At 40.9% G+C, this 20,962-nt stretch overlaps 1 long non-coding RNA gene and 1 other non-coding gene across 2 annotated transcripts in view; one reads left to right on the top strand and one right to left on the bottom strand.

Annotated features, from left to right (window-relative positions):
- The first annotated feature begins 1,024 nt into the window (after positions 1-1,024).
- The window catches only part of LOC139707317 (uncharacterized), a 139,319-nt gene continuing 119,381 nt past the window's right edge, over positions 1,025-20,962 (top strand). Inside the window, exon 1 of the long non-coding RNA XR_011708985.1 lies at positions 1,025-1,811. This is a non-coding gene — a long non-coding RNA (uncharacterized lncRNA). The remainder of the gene's footprint in view (positions 1,812-20,962) is intronic.
- Positions 2,583-2,654, bottom strand: Trnaa-agc (transfer RNA alanine (anticodon AGC)). The gene has a single exon. It is a non-coding gene; the product is annotated as a tRNA-Ala (tRNA).

Below are 20,962 nucleotides of genomic sequence, written 5' to 3'. Positions count from 1 at the left end.
TAGCGCTCTCGCCTGGCATGCGTGCGGCCCGGGTTCGATCCTCAGCACCACATACAAACAAAGATGTTGTGTCTGCCAAAAACTAAAAAATAAATATTAAAAAATTCCCTCTCTCTCTCTCTCTCTCTTAAAAGAAAAAAAAAGAACTAGGTTCAAGTCTTTGTTCTGCTACCATCCTGCCATGTGGCCTTGAGGGACTTGTATCATCTCTCTTAACTTGCATTTCCTTATCTGTAACACTGCCAACATCATAGGATTGTCAGAGGCTGCAACTAAATAGAGCATGTCCTATGCCTGGTACATAGTGTGGGCCCACCTGTAGCTTTCAAAATCATGGACAACCTTTTACTACAGTGAGTACAAACAGGTTCTGTTTCTACTGTCATCGCAGAAATGACTTGTGGCTGTCTGGGGTGCTATGTTAAGAAAGACCTGTGGCTGGGCTTGGTGGAAAAGATTTACCTGATCCATTTTTGACATCTGCTACTGACAGACTGGGGAGGGGGTGTATTTGCCATACTGAGTTCAATGGAAAGGTCACAAAGGGTCAGAGACAGTCACCATGAGCTGGATAACACAGGAACATCTTTTTTCCCTTCTTTTTCCTTATTTTTCCCAATGAGAAATGAATGAGCAAAAAGAAAAATTTTCTTTTTTTTTGTACTGGGGATTGAACCCAGGGGTGCTTAACCACTGAGCCACATCCCAGCCCTTTATATTTTTTTATTTAGAGACAGGGTCTTGCTGAGTTTCTTAGGGCCTCACTGTTAATGAGTCTGGCTTTACTTTACACTTGTGATCCTCCTGCCTCAGCCTTCCGAGACCCTGGTATTATAGGAATGTGCCACTGTGACCACCCGAGCAAAAATTTTTGATTGCTGTGGTCTCTCCAAATCGGAAACTCCTGATTCTAATCTAAGTGCTGCACACTGTATTATTGGCTTGAAATGTTAATGCATTTCCGTAGGATTATAAAGTTAATTTTTCTGTGTAACCTTGTTCTATGGCCCTGTTTTCAGGAACGTCCACCATCCCATCAGCAAAAGAGTGTGTAAGCAAGAAAATGAAGCTGTGTTTAAGGAGTCCTCCTCATCTGCTGTGTGCTCTTATCCAGTCAAAAACCTCTCTGGGCTTTTTCTATCACCTGGAAAATGGAAGAAAGATTATTTCTGTCCTCTCCTGACTCTGAGATATGGACCAAGTGAATGAATTCATGTTTCCACCACGCTTTGAAGTTGTCAGAAGACAGATTATGTGACTCTGAAGTCTTGGGTCTTCCCATGAAAATGTGGCTCAGAAATTCCTCCCTGGATATGACCCACTTAATATCTATCTGATGGCCTACAGCTTTGCTATAACACAGCCATGGCTGCAGAAGGAAAAAGAGATTAAAAAAAAATCCAGAACTGATCATTTTCTTTCAAAGTTGAGTTTCCTTAAGTGTAAATTATATGGCTTCTGTGAAGGTTAAAAGTATCATCAAAGCTGAAAGAAGGTTGGTTGAAATAGTCCACTTGGCAAAAATGGCTTCCACAGGACAACAACTAGAGCTGCTTTCAAAGAGACTTAAAGCCACCTTGTTGGGAAAGGAGCAAATGGCTCCATGGGGTTGAAATATCTTGGCTCCTTAATAGTGGTGAAAGTTGATCCCAGTGCCAGATTCTGTTCCAGTGGATAAAGTCTGAACTTGAAAGATGTCACAGAATTCCCCAAAGCTAACATTCCTAAGAAAGACTGCATTGTCAGCAGGGGAAAAGTGACCCCGGTTCTCACCTTGGTTATACCTCTGGGACAGAAAGACCCAAGCCAAGGTAGGTAAACAGAATAACTTTTGCTTCTTCCTGAGCACCTCAGGGACCTAAAGCAAGGACTACCCGTAGGTTCTAGGCAGCAACAAAGAATCATAGATACTGCAACAGGATTTTATTTTCATTTTTTGGTACTAGGGATTGAACCCAGGGGTACTTAACCACTGAGCCCCATCCCCAGCCCTTTTTGTATTTTATTTAGAGACAGGGTCTCACTGAGTTGCTTAGGGCCTGGCCAAGTTGCTGAGGCTGGCTTTGAACTCGCAATCCTCCTGTCTCAGCCTCCTGAGCCTCTGGGATTACAGGCGTGAACCGCCTGTTAGAACAGAACTCTCTCTCAGTTTCAATCGAGGTGTGTTGATATAACAGATTCAAAACAGTAAGGCAAACCCGCCAACAGTCAGCCCTCTATCCCTGTGGGTTCCTCATCTGCCTGGTCAACCAACTGCTGATGAAAAATATTTGCAAGAAGAAGTTTGCCCCTTTGCTGAACAAAAGTATGCACTTTTGTCATAATTCTCTAAAAGATAGAGTATATCAACTTTTTCCATAGCATTTACATCATCTGAGGTATTATAAGTCATACAGAGATGACTAGAAATGTAGGGGAGGGTGGGTCCAGGTTATATGCCAATACTAAGTCCCTTTTAAAGGACTTGCACATCTGGTGCAAGACATTTTGGTGTCTGCGAGTGTCCTGGACTCAATCCTGTGTGGACACTGAGGGATGATGTGTACAATCAATCGATAGATCCAACTCTTTATTTATTGATTTAGTGATGCCGGGGATCGAACCCAGGGCCTCGTGCATGCTAGGCAAGCGCTCTACCACTGAGCCACATTCCCAGCCCTGACTCATTTCTCTTGACAGATCATCTTTTATACCCAGCCCATGTCCAATCCCATCTCCCCATGTCCCTCCTTGAAGGGTACCCAAAGAGGCCAAATTACCATGTGGAATTATACAACCAGAGCAGTAGAGTGGTCTCACGTGTGACCCCCCTCATTTTCCTTTTGGAGGGAAGGGTGGGGACGTATTGCCTGATGCAGCATCTGGATATGATCCTCTTAATATCTATCTGATGGCCTACAGCTTTGCTATAACACAGCCATGGTTGCAGAAGGAAAAAGAGATTTAAAAAATAACTTTCTGAGTTTGTTCTGTGAGCTCAGAATGGTTTTTGCATTTTTTAATGGCTAGAGTAGGGGGTGTGGGGAATTGAAAAACATTTCAGGCATGAAAATCAACTCGGATTCAGATTACAGTGGCTACAAACAATGCTGTTGGGTACAGTCACACCCCTTTATTCACATAGTGTGTCTGCTGCTTTGGCATTACAGTCGAGTAGTGGAGACTTTCTAATTCACAAAGCCTGAAATATCTATCGTTGTCATATTTACAAAACTTTGCTGACCCTGGTCTAGTCACAGTCTGGTGAAAAGGGGTTTTTAAGAGGTCCTTGGAGAAATGTGAAGTGTGTTCCCTGTGATTTAGATGTTCCCTTAGATGACTGGTGTCGGACTTGGGCTTGAAAATGGCTAAGGGGTCCATGGTTCAGGGTCCTCCTCTTTGCAGGGAATCTGAAGGCCAGAGAGAGAGGTTGACCAGTACTCTGGCATGAATACTGGCCAAGCTGCATTTCCAGAATATGTGGGGGTTATGGATGCATGGGTTATCCCAAGGACCAGATCTGGGATAGGAGGGGGTGGGAGGGAGGAAGAGAGGGAGGTAGGGAGAGATGGAGGGGAAGTGAAGGAGGGAGGCAGGGAGGGGGAGAGACAGGGAGAGAGGGAGGAAGGGGGGGGGAAGCCTACAGCATATGTCTCACCCAAAGGTGAAAGATGGAGAAAGGAGCCAATATGGCAGCCATTGGTTACATGAGTATTTGAAATGTGTCTCGTCTGAATTGAGGTGTGCTATGTGTTAAATAGACATTAGATTCCAAAGAATTACAGATAAAGAAAATGAACATGAGAGATGAGAGGGAGAGAGAGAGAAAGAAGAAGAAGGAAGAGAGGGGAGGAGAAGGGGGAAAGGAGAAGAGAGGAGAAAGTGTGGGCTCTTCTTGGTTGGGAGGGGACCTCAGCAGTAAGAGGTCGGGATACTCCACTAGGGCCTAGAACTTAGGACAGGGACACAGGGGGCCACCTGGCATAGATGCCTTGCTTTTGTCCCAGCAAAGTCAAACCTTTCTATCCTGCTGTGAGAGAACAGTTAACAGGAGAAGGTGAGAGGGAAGGTGACTGTGACAAGAGACAGCCATCCTATCCGCTCTCTTCAGCTTTACACAATTACCTTTCCCAAATTCAAGTTTATAAAGATGGTGAAACCAGAAACAGGCATGTGTTTTATTAATGTCAGGAGCTGTGTTCACCCCATGTACCACTATGGTTTGAGCAACCCACCATGCCAGAGTGCATCCATATTCTCATTTATGAGTTCTTGCAATTCTCTGATATTGGTATGGATACACCTGTTTTGTAGGTAACGAAGCTGTGGTTCAGGGAGTTTAGGGGACATGCTGAAGATCTCACATGAGCAAGCGTGAGAGCTTGGATTTAGTTTCCTGGATTCCCAAATGCATACTCTTCCCACTATACCCTGGAGGACTTTCACCTTGGGAGTGGCATTTTGGTGCAGTATTTGTGTCGAGAACCCTTTCCCTTTGTTATGGTAGTATGCACCAAACCCTATTATTGTCAAGGAACAAGCATTTGCAGGTCATCTTAGGAAACAAGTATTGTTAGCAAAGATACACACTTTTCTAAGTCACCAAATGGTGAATTCCAACTCTGATGTGGCAGTTTCAAAATCGGAAGTTCTTGACCTCGGATTGCAGTATTGCCTCACATCTGGAAGCAGTTTATGGCGTGGAGTAGCTTAGAGTCATCTGAACCATTTCATACATGTTGTGTCAGTTGGCTGCATTCTTACAACAGCCTGGGGGGCAGGTAAGGAAATTACCATCCTTATTTTTCAGGTGAGTAAACACAGGCTCAGATGCTCAAAAAGTAGCACTCAGTGAACATGTATTGGGTGAATGACTGTACCCACTCCATGATGTGGAGACCTAGTCATTGGTCCATGATCATCCATTTTCTGACTTGGTTACCAGCCTTGGAGCCCCCATCTCTGTATACTGTATTGTCCAGCATAACTTCCAATCCATTAATCACCTTGGGTGTAGTGGATTCAAAGTTGGCATTCACAGTGGTCTCTCATTATGCTCTAACAGAAGATTCATGTTCTAAGCAAATCTTTTATAATAAGTAGCATGTTGAACTGACTCAGAGTGCCTGAGGTTTTCTTTCTTTCTTTCTTTTTTAAATTTAGAGGCAGATTTGGAATTAAAAATACCTTGATCAAAATCCTCTTGCTAACCAGCCACAGTGGCCCATGCCTGTAGTCCCAGTGGCCCGAGAAGCTGAGGCAGGAGGATCGCAAGTTCAAAGCCAGCCTCAGCAATTTAGTGAGGACCTAAGCAACTTAGGAAGACATGTCTTTAAATAAAAAATAAAAACGATTGGAGATGTGGCTCAGTGGTTGAGTGTCCCTGGGTTCAATCTCTGGTATCTTCCTACCAAAACAAACAAAAAAATCCTATTGTTTCCTCCTAATTCAGTATGTTTCCATGAAGGCAGCAGGCATGGTGTCTAGTTCTACTCTGACATTTATTGGCCATCCAACTTTGCACAAGGTATTGTCTCCGTTGTAAAGTGGCCTAATGATACTACTGCGTAACATTGAGCAGAAATACGAATTTAAATATATCTACACACCATGCCTGGTCTACAGCAGGTACTAGAGAAATGGTAACCATTTTTATTTAAGGTGACAGTTTTAGTCATCTTTTTTGTTGCTATGACTAAAAGACCTGACAAGAACAATTGAGAGGAGGACAAGTTTATCTTGGCTCATGGTTTCAGAGGTTCACTCCATGGTCAGCCACCTCCATAGCTCTGGGCCTAAGGTGAGGCAGAACATCATGGCGGAAGGGTGTGGTGGAGGGAGGTATATGGGGACATGACAACTAGGAAGCAGAAAGACAGACAGCTTAGTTCACAAGAGACAAAATATAAACCCCAAAGTGACACCCCTGACTACTTACTCTAGCCACACCCTACCTGACTCCAGTTACCAGCTATTGATCCAGATCAGTGGATTAATCCACTGATTAGTTAAAGCTCTCATAACACAATAATTTCTCCTCTAAATATTCTTGCGTTGTTTCACACATGAGCTTTTGGGGGACCCTTGGTATCTAAACCATAATAGTGACTAACAGATTGATTTCTTGAGGTTCACTATGCTCTCTTCCGATGACAGAGGGTAACCGTGACTTCATAGGAAAGGAACTGGGTTAGGCTGTTTTGTCCAGACAACAGGAAGCAAACTCGGAGAGTCTATAGACCAGCTCTCCCCAGACCTCTGAGAACCATCTCGGGGGTATTGCTGAGCACAAGAGTCCAAGTCAATGAAAATCCTGGGGGCATGAGGAAGCCATATTTTGAATTCTGTCTTGTTCTATCCTGGAATTGGTAGGTTCTGTTTAAAAGTTCCAATCCTGACTTTCCTACGGGTTCCTTCTTTAAATGTCAGGCACATTAAACTAAAAGAATAATCTTTCATTTATTCAGTCCAAATTCAGCCCTTTTTGCTATTGTTGTTTGGAAGCAGCAATTAATTTTGAAGGATGAAAGGATTGTGTGGTTAGAAAAGACGATTGGGGAAAACAGTGTTTTTCAAGAGTATCTGTACACATTTCCTCTTGAATAAACTGAACTCACTAAATAAATTAGATCCCACGAAAGCATAATTTTCTAATTCATCAACTAATTAATCACGGATGCAATGACTGAGCCCGAATGATTTTTTTTTACCACATAGATATAAATTGTTATTGTGCGAGTGAAAAACAATTTATTTTTAAAATAATGGATGAACAGTCTCCCTTGGAAATGCCTCTAAGATCTTTTCCCTGAAGAAATAAGATTCTGCTTTGATTCAAAAATTTCTTTGTGTCATCAGTTTCTTCCTTAGTGCCATACAACAAGGCACTGCCAATTTGCACTTTATTTACTCTATTTTGTTGCCTGTGGTCCTGGAACAACTGTGTTAGCATCACCACAACTGTACACATTTCCCTTTGTGCAAGGTTTCTTTTTCTGTTAGTTTTCTAACTACTCAGAGTGCCTGTTATGGTTTGGATGGGAGGTGTCCCCCAAAAGGTCACGTGTGAGATGGTGCAAGAAGGTTCAGAGGAGACATGACTGGGTTGTGAGAGCCTTAACCCAATCAGTGAATGAATCCCTGATGGATTAACTGGGTGGTGGCTGGAGGCAGGTGGGTGTGGCTGGAGGAGGTGGCACTGGGGACGTGGCTTTGGGGTCTCTATTTGTCTCTGGAGAGTGGAGTCTCTCTCTGCTTCCTGGTCACCATGTGAGCTGCTTCCCTCCACCACACTCTTTCTCCATGATGTTCAGCCTCCCCTCCAGCCCTGAGGAGTGGAGCCTGCTGTCTGTGGACTGAGACCTCTGTGACCATGAGCTCCTAAATAAACTCTTCCTCCTCTACAATTGTCTAGTCAGGTCCTTTACTCACAGCTGTGAAAAAGCTCACTTAAACAGTGCCTTTCAATGGAGGGTCTACTGTATTTTTTTTTTCCTACCCACCCCTTGACCTAGCACATAGTCAGCAATAAACATCACTGGACGTGGAATTGAATTCTTGGGTATTTTGTTCTGAGAAAGACCACCTTTGCCACCATTTCGGTAACAACCCGTTCAATGGATAAGAGAGAGAACAGGCCATGTCATTTCACACGGGGTGAAACTGGGAAATGCACTTCCCACTGGATTTGGAAGTATTTATCTTCTCTAAGTAGGAAAAGTCCAATTAGAATCCTCCAGGCTAATATTACTTGGTCACAGATCCCTTTATTTCCTTTAAGGTCACATTCTTTCTGGAGTGTTCCATGCCATAAAACACATGGTCAGGGAGCTTGTGTTGAATCGAATGTCCCTCCAGGCTCTCTTTCTTCGACTTGTCCCATCTTTTCAGATTGTTTTTGTGGCCACACGTCTCCAGCTTGAACCCAAGCATCCCCCGGTTGCGAAACACCCGCAGCCCTGGGGCTGCAGGGCAGGCATCTGCTTCCAGGCCAGACAAACAGATAGAGCCTCTCTTCTCGGGCACCAGGTCTTTACGACCACAGCAGCTATGTTGCTCTCAGGGTAATCCCAATCTAAACAGCCAATATTTAAAACGACATAAACCTTTTCCTTGGGAGCATCCACTTTTGCAGAAGACCTCACACGGCCCCTCTTGAATGCTACAGATTTGCCCTCCCTTCGTTCTGGGCGGCAGACGCTGTTCCTTTTCAAGAGCTGGCCTGGGAGATTATTTGGATTGGATCCTGCTGGCCTGATGCGGGGTACTTGGCTGGTTTGGACTTCCTGGCTCTGCTGATGATACTGTATAGCAGGAGCAGAGAATGAGACTTGGTAAATCAGCCACCCTGATCTTGGACAATTTACAGCATATGATGAGAATATAATATAATTTAATATCTACATATGTATGTATTGCCTAACTTTCTACACATTGATCCATCATTTCCCAGGAATCATTTTTAGGAGCCATCTTGAATATCAGAGTGACAATTGCAGCCACTGTACTGTATAGTGCACAGTACATACAACTGTACATAGCAACTTTTATCACCGTGATGTAACATGTGTGGAACACTTACCATATTCCAGTTGTTTCCATGAACTACTCAAGGAATTTTCATAACTGCCTTGTGAAATTTTACTGTGTGTTTATACATGAAGGTACCGAGGTTTGGAAACTGGGGATGGTAGACAAATATAATTTATCAAGGGAAAAACTGATTCTGTAATAAGGAAGGGTGGTTAGCAAATGTGCTCTACCTATGATCCTCAAAGAGGGGACATTTCTTCTGGGGGAGGGAGGTGCATTATCAAACTCTTCATGCGTGGGGTGATGAAGTGTATGGGAAGGTTACACAAAAATCATTCTCAATATTTTATTTTATGGGGCTGGGGTGGTGGCTCAGTGATAGAGCGCTTGCCTAGTACACGTGGGGCACTGGGTTTGAGCCTCAGCACCATATAAAAATAAGTAAATAAATTAATGAAATAAACGTACTGTGAAAAAAATTTTAATTTCATACTTGCAAATTAAATAAAACTAATAATTTAAAAATATAATTGAGGGAAAACAATTATATTTTGAAGAGTCTTGCCATGTAGTCATATAGAGAAGATATTTCTATATTTGGGATTTTATTGACTCTTTTTTTTTTTTTTTACTAGCAATTGAACCCAGGGGCACTTAACCACTGAGCCCCATCCCCAGCCCCTTTTAGATTTTATTTAGAGACAGGGTCTCACTGTAAGTTGCAGAGGCTGGCTTTGAATTTGCGGTCCTCCTCTCTCAGCCTCCGGAGCCGCTGGGATGACAGGCATGTGTCACCGCGCTCAGCTGAGGTTTTATTGACTCTTAATGAAAAGAGGAAGAGATTGGCCTGTCCCTCAAAGGGGTGTATTTCTGAAATTCCAGGGGTTGGTGTGGGATATTCAGGTTCACCAAAAAGGCCACAGGTTGCAAAAGGTTACTCTGATCCAAAGCACTTGGCAACCACCACATTTTCACTCCTTTCGAGTTGCGCTGACCCAGCACAGGCTGAAAGTTAGGTTCTTCCTGCAGTTTCCTCGTGCAGCACCGATTCCCTGAACAAACTGATGTGGCTTCTCAAGTTCCCCCTGAGGCATTCTGGCTGGGCTAGGTTGGGCATTGTGCAGAGCATGTCCGTTCCCTGGGGTGGCTGTGGAAATCGGACCTCAAACTCGGGAATTTATGGTCCGATGAGCAAAACCAGCCCTGCAGGGCTAGACAAAGATCAGGAAAGAGGTGTTTGGACTGAAGCCAGCAATAAAATCCTCTTTCCCCATACATGGCTATCTAGGAATTTTTTTTCCTCCCCAAATTCAAGGTTAAATGAAGAAAATCATAGCTACCTAGTGGTGGAAAGGACTTTGGGCACTGTTGATGACAATTGCTATATTTATAGGCAGAAAACCAGGGCTCAGACTGGGCTTCCCAGAAGGTGCAGAGAAACGGCTGAACCAGTGCATCTGACATTGACCCTGCTTCCCCATGTCCTGCTTCATGACAGCTAAGACCAGCAGCCGGAGTGGCTCTCTCTCTCTTGCTTATGTTTTGCTTTGTGTTTTTATTTTTATTATTTTGGTTTTGGTACTTGGGATTGAACCCAGGGGCACTCAATCCCTGAGCCACATCCCCAGCCCTTTTTATATTTTTATTTTTAGACAGGGTGTCACTGAGTTGCTTAGGGCCTTGCTAAGTTGCTGAGGCTGGCTTTGAATTTGCAATCCTCCTGCCTCAGCCTCCCGAGCTGCTGGGATTACAGGAGTATGCCACTGTGCCTGGCTGTTGTGTTTTTAATGGACATGTGGTATCTGGCAGATGTCCTTTAGACTGTGGCCTGAAACTTACTTGGGATGGTGGGATGTTTTAATCTGTTTGGGATGCTCCATGCATTTCCTCCTTTCTTTTGGGAATTAAGAGTATTCAGCCATGGTACTGACCTCTGACCTGGAGGTGAGCATGGGATGACCCCTGCTAGTCCAATCACAGACTTCACTTCAGATCTGTTTGAACTTGAAGTCTTTTGCATTCTGACCAGGGAACTTATAGCATTACAGCAGGGGGCTGTGAGTTTCCATGAACTTCATGTTTGGAGAAGAAAACACACCAAACAATGAAATTAACCCTTGGGGTTCTAGGGTCTCTGTTCCAATGTTTGCTCTGTTTCTTCCTGTGTGACCTTAGCTTACTTATGTAGCTTTTAGGAACTTGAGTTTGTTCACCTAAAAATGAAAATATCAGATTGAAAATTAAGTTATATATTAAACGTACCATTTAGAAACTGGGACTGTTGGCACATGCCTGTAATCCCAGCAGCTTGGGAGGCTGAGGCAGGAGGATCACGAGTTCAGACCCAGCCTCAGCAATTTAGTGAGGCCCTAAGCAACTCAATCAGACCCTGTCTCTAAATAAAATATATAAAAAAATGGCTGAGTATGGGGTTCAGTGGTCAAGCGCCCCTGGGTTCAATCCTGGTACCAAAAAAAAAAAGTACCCGTTAGAGTGCATGATATATCATAAGTGCTAAAAAAAAAAAAAAACACCTAATTAGACTCCTGCTGTATTTCTCTCTATGTATTTTGAATAACTATCTTACTCTGTGTTCTGTTTAATTAGGGTAGTTTTTGGAAAAACTAAGTACAGCATTTAAAATGGCTTATGATTCAGAATGGCTTCACCCCAGTGTGTCTCCACCCACAAAATTCAAATGTTGATTCCCTAAGTCCAGTGGGGTGGTATTTGGAGATGATGCTTTGGGGAAATGATCCGGTTTAAATGAGGTTGTGAGGGTGGGCCTTGACTATGAGATTAATACCTTTATCAAAAGAGACCTGAAGATCTTGTCTACACTCTCCCTTTCCTGACCTATGAGGACACAGCAGCTCCTTAAAAGCCAGGAAGTGGGCCCTCACTGGGGAAGTGAATCCTGAGCACCTTGATTTTGCTTCTGCCAGCCTCCAGAACAGGTGGAATTGACTCTTGTTGGAACTGCATGCATTGCTGCAAGCCCCTCATTCTCCAGCAGAAGTCACTTCCAGAGGTTTTACACCTGTAATCCCAGGTGCTTAGGAGGCTGAGGTAGGAGGATTGTGAGTTCAAAGCCAGCCTCAACAACTTAGCAAGGTGCTAAGCAACTTGGGGAGACCCTGTCTCTACATAAAATATTAAAAAGGGCTGGCTCAGTGGTTAAGCACCCTGGGTCCAATTTTAGGCACCTCAAACAAGAAAACAAAAGTCAATAAACCCCCCCTCCCCCTACTGGCTTCATTTATCTTCTTTCCTGTCTTGTGAACCATGCATTCAGGAAGGGCACTTTCAAAACCATGTACAGGAAAAAATTAGAAAGTGACTGAGCATGCCCAGGAAGAGCGCAGTCTGTGGAAAAACCTGAGAAGACCTTAGTTTACACCTCAGGCTGATCCTAGACATAGGATATCAGCTATGATAGTTAAAAAATAAAAATAAAAATAGTTGGAAACAATCAAACCTTTCAGGACAGAATATGATCTGATTTCCAGAGTTATATTATTAGGGTCATATGTCCAGTTTTCTAAAAAAAAAAAAAAAAAAAGAGAGAGAAAGAAAAAATCATGAGGCATTTAAAGAAAGAGGAAAACTATGGACCATTCAAAGGAAAACAAAAACAAAGCCCCAAAGACACTGAATCCATAGAAACTATCCCTTAAAAGGACTTGATGGTGGTTCTACTAGACAAGGACTTTAATGCTGCCTCAAAGATGCTCAGAAACTAAAGGAAGATGCAGCAAAATGGAGAAAAATGACTATGACTCAAACGACAATATATATATATACAGAGAAAACCTAAAAAGAAACAATGGGAGGTTCTGGAGTCGAGTGTAACCGAGATGAAAAATCCACTAGAGGAGTTCAAAGGCAGATCTGAGCAGGTAGAAGACAGCACCAGGGCATTTGAAGATAGAATGATAGGAATCATCAAGTCTGGGGAGCAGGAAAAAAAAAGAATGAAGAACAGTGAGCAGAGCTGGAGGAACCTGTTGGATACTATCCATCACAACAGTTCAGGCACCGTGCAAGTTCCAAAGGAAGAGAAAGAGAAAAGAGCAGAAAGGCTATGTGAAGAGGTGATATTAGAACATTTCCAGCTTCGAGGAAAGACAGGACAGAAATATGTATGAGGTTCAGGCTGGGAATGTGGCTCAGTTGTAGAGTGCTTGCCTAGCATGGGCAAAGTTCTGGGTTCAATCCCCAGCACTGCCCAATATATATATAATGTATGCATGTGTTTATATACATTTATGTACTGTATATTTTTACATATCTGTGAAGTTCCATAGCTCCAAATTAGATGAACCCAAAGACCCACACTGAGGCAAATTATAATCAAACCTTCGAAAACAAAGACAAAGAGCAGCAAGAGTGAAGTGACTCACCACACACAAGGCAATCCTCTCAATGAGATTGGCATGTTTATCATCAGAGACTTCGGGGAACAGCAGGCAGCAGGCTGATACACTCAAAGTGATTAAAACAACAACCTCCACCTTGCAGGCATCCTACTGCCTGGCAAAAACTGTCCTTCAAAAGTGAAAAAAAAACCCAAAAAATATTAGGACTTTCCAGTTTTGGTGGGGGTTTTGTTGTTGTTGTTTTGTTTTCATTTTTGGTTTGGAGGTGCTGGAGATCCAGTCCAGGGCTTTGCATGTGCTGGGCAGGTGCTCTCCTGTTGAGCTGCTACCCTAGCTCAACTGGACTATGAGCCTGACAAAATGGCAACTCTGGAAATCACGTTCTATGTTTTTCTAACTGTTTCCAGATAAGTAAAAGCGGAGGGAGTTTGGTCCTAGTAGGTTTACCCTATAGACACGGCTTAAGGGTGTCCTTTGAGGTGAAATGAAGGTACACTGGACAGTAACTTAAAGATGTGTGAAGAATAAAGACCTCAGTATAGGTGAATTCAAGGGCAATTATAACAACTAAGATGACCATGACAGAGAGGTAGGGCTCTACTCTTTGTTTTTTGTGTGATTAAGAAGTTGATATTAAAGAGAGGACTATTAGTCTCAAAAGGATTACCAATAAATTTAAGTTTAAATGTAATGGACAAATTTCTATTATTCTCAAAGCTAGTATTGGTATAATTTTTTTTACCTCCACATTTAATTTTTAAAGGTAATGCATTTAAAAGAATTGTTAGTTTATGTTTTTGGACTCTTAATGCATAGAGATGCAATTTGGGGATAACCAGAAGAAGGGGGTTATGGACCCACAATGGAGCAGAGCTTTTTTGTAGGATATTGAAGTTAAGATGGTAAAAAATTCACATTAGAGTGTTAGAACTGTAGGATATTAAATGTAGTTCCCATGGTAACCACAGGAAAGTAGCTGTAAAATGTATACAAAAGAAATCAACTTAAGAAGACATTAATGCAGGAAATGAGGGGCAATAAACTACAAAGCATATAACCATAAGTAAGAAAATGACAAAAGTCCTCCTTAGCAGTAATTACTTTAAATATAAATGGGTTAAACTCTCCAATCAAAAGACAAAGAGTGTCAGAATGGATGAAAGCAATGATGTGACCCTACATTACCCATAAGAGACTCACAGAAGAGCCAGAGATACCATAGACAGAAAGTGTTTGGATGGAAGAAGACACTGTGTGGTAATGGCAACCAAAAGAGAGCAGGGTGACTATGTAAATTAGACTTTAAGTTTTAAAAGTTACCAAAGAAAAAGATAGTTTACATGAATAAAGTCCAACACAGCAAAAGTACTCAACAGTTATGAATCATTTGCATACCTAATGACAGACCATCAGTATATACGAAGGAAAACCCAACAGGATTGAAGGGAAAAATAGACAGTTATACAACAAGAGTTGGAAACTTTAATAATCATTCTCTGCCATGGAACAACAAAGCAGAAAATAAACAGGAAAACCCAGCTGGATCCAACAGCTGTTGTTGGGTAGATTTCTATATACAACAGTGTACACACACTCTTCTCAAGTGCAGGTGGAAGGTTCTCGAGGGTAGACCATGTGTTAGACCACAAATTGTCTCAATAGATTTTCACAAATACGTACAGTACAAAGTACCTTCTCCCATGATAACAGGATCTAGTTAGAAACCAATAACAGAAGTAGAACTGGGAAAATCACAAAACTGTGGAAATTAGACAATATGCAACTGAACAGCCAACAGATCAAAGAAGAAATTACAAGAGAAATTAGAAAATTTCAAAATTTATATGATGCAGTTAAAACAGGACTAATGGGGATATTTATAGCCACAAATGCTTATAAATAATAAGCACTTAATTAACAAACAAGAAAATTAATAAACAAGAAAGATTCCAAATTAGCAATCTGGCTTTACAACATAAGAAACCAGAAAAGGAACAAACTAAACTCGAAGCTGTCAGAAGGAAGGAACTAATGAAGATTAAAGCAGAGATAAACAAAACAGAGAATAGGAAAACAACCACAGAAATCAATGAAACTACAGTTAGTTCTTTGAAAAGATCAACAAAACAAATATTTAGCCATATGGACTAAGAAAAAACAAATACTCAAATTATGTTAATCAGAAATGAAACCGAGGACACCACAAAATAAAAGGATTACCAATAAATTGGATAATTTAAATGCAATGGACAAATTCCTAGAAATGCAAAACCTACTATATTATGTATGAATCCTGAAGAAATAGAAATAAGTAGAAAATCTGGATAGACCTCATAATTGGTAAGAATCAAAACCTTCCAAAGAAAAGTTCTGGACCTGATGGGTTCATTAGTGAAGTATGCCAAACGTTTAAAGAAGAAATCACAGAAGAGATTACAGAAATACTTCTTAAACTTTTCTAGAAAATACAAAGAGGAGGGAATATTTCCAAACTCATTCTCTGAGGCCATCAATTCCTTGATATCAGAGCCTGAGAAAGATTAAAAAAAGCTGTGGAATATTCCTATGAACATTAATGTGAAAATTCTCCACATTCTAGTAGGAAACTGAATTAGCAATATATTAAAAGGATTATACACCATGACCAAGTTGATTGATTCCTGGAAGCAGACATGTTTCAACATATGAAAATATATGAACAGAATGCACCACATTAACAGAATGAAGGGAAAAGAAATACATGGTGGTCTCAATTAATTCAGAATAGGTTGTCGATAAAATTCAATACCAGTTCGTGATAAAAACGCTCAAGAAACCAGGAATAGAAGGAAAATATGTCAATATAATAAACACTACTTGTGAAAAACTCACAAGAATATCATATTCACTTTTCCTCTCAGATCAGGAATGAGGCAAGGATGCCCAATATTACCTCTTCTGTTTAGCACAGTACTAGAGATTCTAGCCAGAGCAATAGGCCAAGAAAAAGAAATAAAACATATTCACATTATAAAGGGTGATGCAAAATTACTTCTGTTTCAGAGGATGTGATTTTATATGTATAAAATTCTAAAGGTTCTAAAAAGAAACTACTAGAACTAATAAATGAATTCAGCAAAGCAGCAGGATATAAAGCCAGCATGCAAAGATGAGTTGCATTAGCATAGGTTAACAATGAAAAATCTGAAAAGGAGATTATGAAAACAATTCCACTTTTAGTAGCATTAAAAATAATAAAATACTTAGTAGTAACATCACCAAAGATGTGAAAGACATACGTTGAAAATTATAAAATATTCCTAAAAGAAATTAAAGAGATACAAAAAATGGAAGCATCTCCCATATTCATGGCTTGGAAGGGTTAACATTGTTAAAATGTCCATGCCACCCATTGTCTGTTGTCAACAGACTCAATGCAATCCCTATTGATGTCCCAGTGACTATTTTTTCAGGAACAGAAAAATTCATCCTAAAATTCATATCTCAAGAGACTATGAGTGGTCAAAACAATCTCAGAAAAGAAGAATGAAGCACGAGGACTCAGATTTTCTGATTTCAAAGCTTACTACAAAGCTACAGTAATCAAAATCGTATGATACTGACATATTCGATTAAATAGAATATAGACTGAAGGGACAAAATAGACAGCTCAGAACTGATCCTTTGTTTACATAGTCTTTTTTTTTTTTTTTTTTTTTTGGTACCAGGGATTGAATACAAGGGTGCTTAACCACTGAGCCACATCCCCAGCCCTTTTTTACATTTTATTTAGAGACAGGGTCTTGCTGAGTTGCTTTAGGGTCTCACTACATTGCTCAGGCTGGCTTTGAACTTGCAATCCTCCTGTTTCAGCCTCCCCAGCTGCTGGGATTACAGGTGTGTGCCATTGTGCCTGGGTGGTCAAATGATTTTTTGACAAAAGCTAAGACCAATTGGTGGGGAAAAGACAGTCTTTTCAAATTATGGTACAGGGAAAGCTGGATGTGTGTATGCAAAAGAACAAAGGTCCTCACCTAATGCCATATACAAAAATGAACTGAAACTAGATCCAAGAGCTAAATATAAATCCATAGCCAGTACAACTCTTAGGAAAAAAAGTTCGTAGGACAAAACTTCATGTCATTGAATCTGGTAGTCATTTTTTTAGCTATTGTACCAAAGGTACAGGCAACAAAGGAAAAGTTAGACAAGGGATTAATATCCTGGATATGTAGAGTACTTCTAAAACTCAACAAAGTCCTTACACAAAAATGGGCAAAGGACTTCAATAGGTATTTCTTCAAAGAAGATAGACCAATGGCCAATAAGCACATGAGAAAAATGTTCAACATCATTAAGGACATGCAAATCAAAATCCCAATGACATGTACCTCACCTATTAGGGTGGCTACTGTCAAAAAAGAAAGAAATTTGAGTTTTTTTTTTTCTTTCTTTGCTTTTTCATAGGCTTGACAAAGTGCTTATCAATTTTATTTATTTTTTTAAATAATCAAATTTTTGGTTCTTGATTTTTCAAATTTTTGTTTGTTTCAATTTCATTGATTTTTGGCTCTGGTTTTAATGATTTCCTGTCTTATACTGCTTTTGGCTATGATTTGTTTTTCTTCTTCTAGGGCTTTGAGGTATAATGTTAGGTTATTTATTTGGTGACTTTCTCCTATTCTTTTAAAGAATGTGCTCAATGCAATAAACTTTCCTCTTAGAACCACCTTCATAATGTCCCAGAGATTTTGATATGTTGTGTTGCTATTCTCATTTACCTCTAAGTATTTTTTAATTACATCCCTGATTTCTTCCACTATCCATTGGTCATTCAATAATGTATAATTTAGTCTCCAGGTGTTAGCATAGCTTTTATTTTTAATTTTATCCTTGATTTCTAATTTTATTCCATTATGATCTGATAGAATGCAAGGTATTATCTCTATTTTTTTTGTGTTATTTGCTAAAAGTTGCTTGGTGGCCCAAGTGATGGTCTATTTTAGGGCAGGATCCATGTGCTAGTGACAAGAGAGTATATTCAGATCATAAGTAGAATAATTATACTCCATATATGTATAATATATCAAAATACAATCTAACTGTCATGTCTAAGAAGAACAAATGAAAAATTAAAAAATAAACATAAAAAAATAAGGAGAAAGAAAGAGAAGAAAGAGGGAAGGGGAGGGGAGGGAAAGGAGAAAGAAAGCAAAACAGTAAAACAGATAATTACAAATGTTAGCAAGAATGTGGAGCAACTGGGACCCTTGTGTACTGAGAATGGGAATGTAATATGGTGCAGCTGCTGTGGAAAACGGTAGGGTGTTTTCTTTAAAATTTAAAAATAAAATTACCATTGGATCCAGCAATTCTGCTTGTAGGTATATAGCCGAAAGCTATGAACAGAGGGTCTCGGGTCTCAAAATATTTGTATATGCCACATTCATAAGCACCACTATCCACACTAGCTACAATATGGAAGCATCCAGGTGTGCACTGATGTCTGAATGGATCATCCCACACAATGGAATATTACATAGCCTTCCAAAAAAAAAGGAAAGTTTGCCGAGTGCAGCAATGTAGGATGAACTTTTAGGATATTATGCCAAGTGAAATCAGTGATGTGCACAGTGGTGAAAGGTTGGGTCAAGTTCTATAACTGACGATAACAGTTACCCAGAGTGTGACAGCATTGCCTGCAATATATATATATATATATATATGTGTGTGTGTGTGTGTGTGTGTGTGTGAGAGAGAGAGAGAGAGAGAGAGAGAGAGAGAGAGCCTACCGTTCTGGGTTATAAAGTATGATAAACTTCAAAATTAAATATCACACAAATGAACATTCACATTGTTTTCAAGTGAAGTGTAAAATACACATGCACACCCAGCCCCTCAGAACCAGCCTCTTTTGCTTCTACTTTGTGTGTCCTCATGGGTGGTGGGTGGGAGCCCTGGGTAGGATGACTGGTGGTCACAAGAGGGGCCTGGGAGAGGCTAGGTGACTTCATGTTTTAGGTAAACAGCAGCTGAAAACCAGCATTTAACAAATACTATAATTTCTAATCAAAATGACCATGTTGGTATGTCCTGCTTTGTGCTGAAGAATGCAGAAGACAAAGAGATGGTTGGTTTATTTGCGATAGCTTCCTAAATGGAGTCATGTTTAATTTTTATTTCTTTCCTTTCTTCAGCTCCAAACATAACTTTCATGATACATGCAAAGTGTCTTTTGGATGAGACAATAAAAAATATCCCCAAATATCCCAAGATATCCCAAAATACAGTCTTAGAAAAAGGGGGAGAAGGGTCCAAGCTAACCCCCTTGGGATAGCCTGCCGACCCAGTCACCTGGCAGTAAAGACAACCAGCTGAGACCCAGCCCGGTTTGTAGTTTCCTTTACACATTTTCTCGTCTTTCAAAGACAAGCTATCTGTTCCAACAACTTGGAGGGCAAATGTTCATATTAGTTGGTCTGTCTCCGCCAAGCATTTTGGATCATCCCAGTTGTGGCTGAAAGGCCACTAGAAGCCTAGCACCTTCAGAAGTGGGGCAGCAGGAGGGGCTAGTTCTAAAGCAGCTCAGAAAGCCAAACCTCTCCTGCAGCCTCCTCAGGAATTGAGAATTGGGTAATTTATCTTCCTGCCCCAGTTTCCAAAAGTTTACTTAGGTGCTGCTGAAGGTCATGTATGGTTAGGAGTGTAGCACAAACAAGTGAGAATTTTGCATTCTTTGGTTGGTACACAAAGAGGAAAGAATAGGAAAGCTCAGCTTTACGAGTGGGTAAATGCAGACGAATGGCTTTACTGTGAGATGCATGTTCTCGTGGCTGAAGTTCCCCAGAGAAGCCACTGGGAGCCAATTCTGAAGGCATGGACCTAGCTCCACTCCAGCCCAATGTGTCCTGAACGTGGACAAGTCTGGGTCTGGGTTTTCTCACCTGTACCGTGAAATGAATACTCACAGGTTTCCTTAGGTAGGTTGCATGCCTTTCACTTCCTCTCTGTCTGTATGGACTGTTCTACACAGACCTGCAGTATCCCTCCTGCCTCCATTCTTCTGCTGCCTTCTTCCCTTCCCCAACCTCACACACACCCCTGTAATCCCTCTTAGATGAGTGTCTTCAAACAGGCTTAGCAAACAGTTCCTGAAGATCCAAACACACAAGCTGTCTTAGTCAGCTTGGTCACTGCTGTGACTAAAAGACCCGACCAGAACAACTATAGAGCAGGAAGAGTTTATTTGGGGGCTCACAGATTCCGAGGTCCCAGTCCATAGACAGCAGGCTCCATTCCTCAGGGCTGGAGGGGAGGCAGGACATCATGGAGGAAGAGTGTGGTGGAGGGAAGCAGCTCACATGGTGACCAGGAAGCAGAGAGAGACTCCACTCTCCAGAGACAAATAGAGACCCCAAAGCCACGCCCCCAATGCCCCCTCCTCCAGCCACACCCACCTGCCTCCAGCCACCACCCAGTTAATCCCATCAGGGATTCAGTCACTGGTTGGGTTAAGGCTCTCACCACCCAGTCATGTCTCCTCTGGACCTTCTTGCATGTCTCACACCTGAGCTTTTAGGGGATACCTCACATCAGAACTATAACACAAGCAAATGCTAAATCATTTGAAACATATGTGGAATTAGTGAATGAGTAACTAATTGTGTCAATGTAAATTTACTCTGTATATCAAAATGTGATTAGTGTTTCCCGAACTTCAATTACTTACATAGTACCATCATGAATTTTGTCACATACTATGCATAACTTATAATATTTTTAGCTCATTTTCTGTCAAATGTATTTTCAAAGCAAACCTTATATTATTTTCATAAATAGGAAACTGTACTAGTTGGGAAATATCTCTTTAGAGAATCACAAAGAACTTTTACTGGAAAAGATTGACAAATGAGTATATTAATATTAAGAACTTTTATTTATAAGAATGCAATGAAAATATTGCAAAGCTAAGCTACCAACTGCAACAAGACAACATACAATATATAATTATTTACAATCAAAATGTGTTCAAAGGCCTAAAAATCAGTAAGAATAGCACAAAAGGCCAGTAGGAAATGGACAAAACCCCCAAA

The sequence above is a fragment of the Marmota flaviventris genome, chromosome 1 (genome assembly GCF_047511675.1).
Source record: "Marmota flaviventris isolate mMarFla1 chromosome 1, mMarFla1.hap1, whole genome shotgun sequence".
NCBI lineage: Eukaryota > Metazoa > Chordata > Mammalia > Rodentia > Sciuridae > Marmota > Marmota flaviventris.
This window is presented reverse-complemented; position numbering and strand designations above follow the sequence as displayed.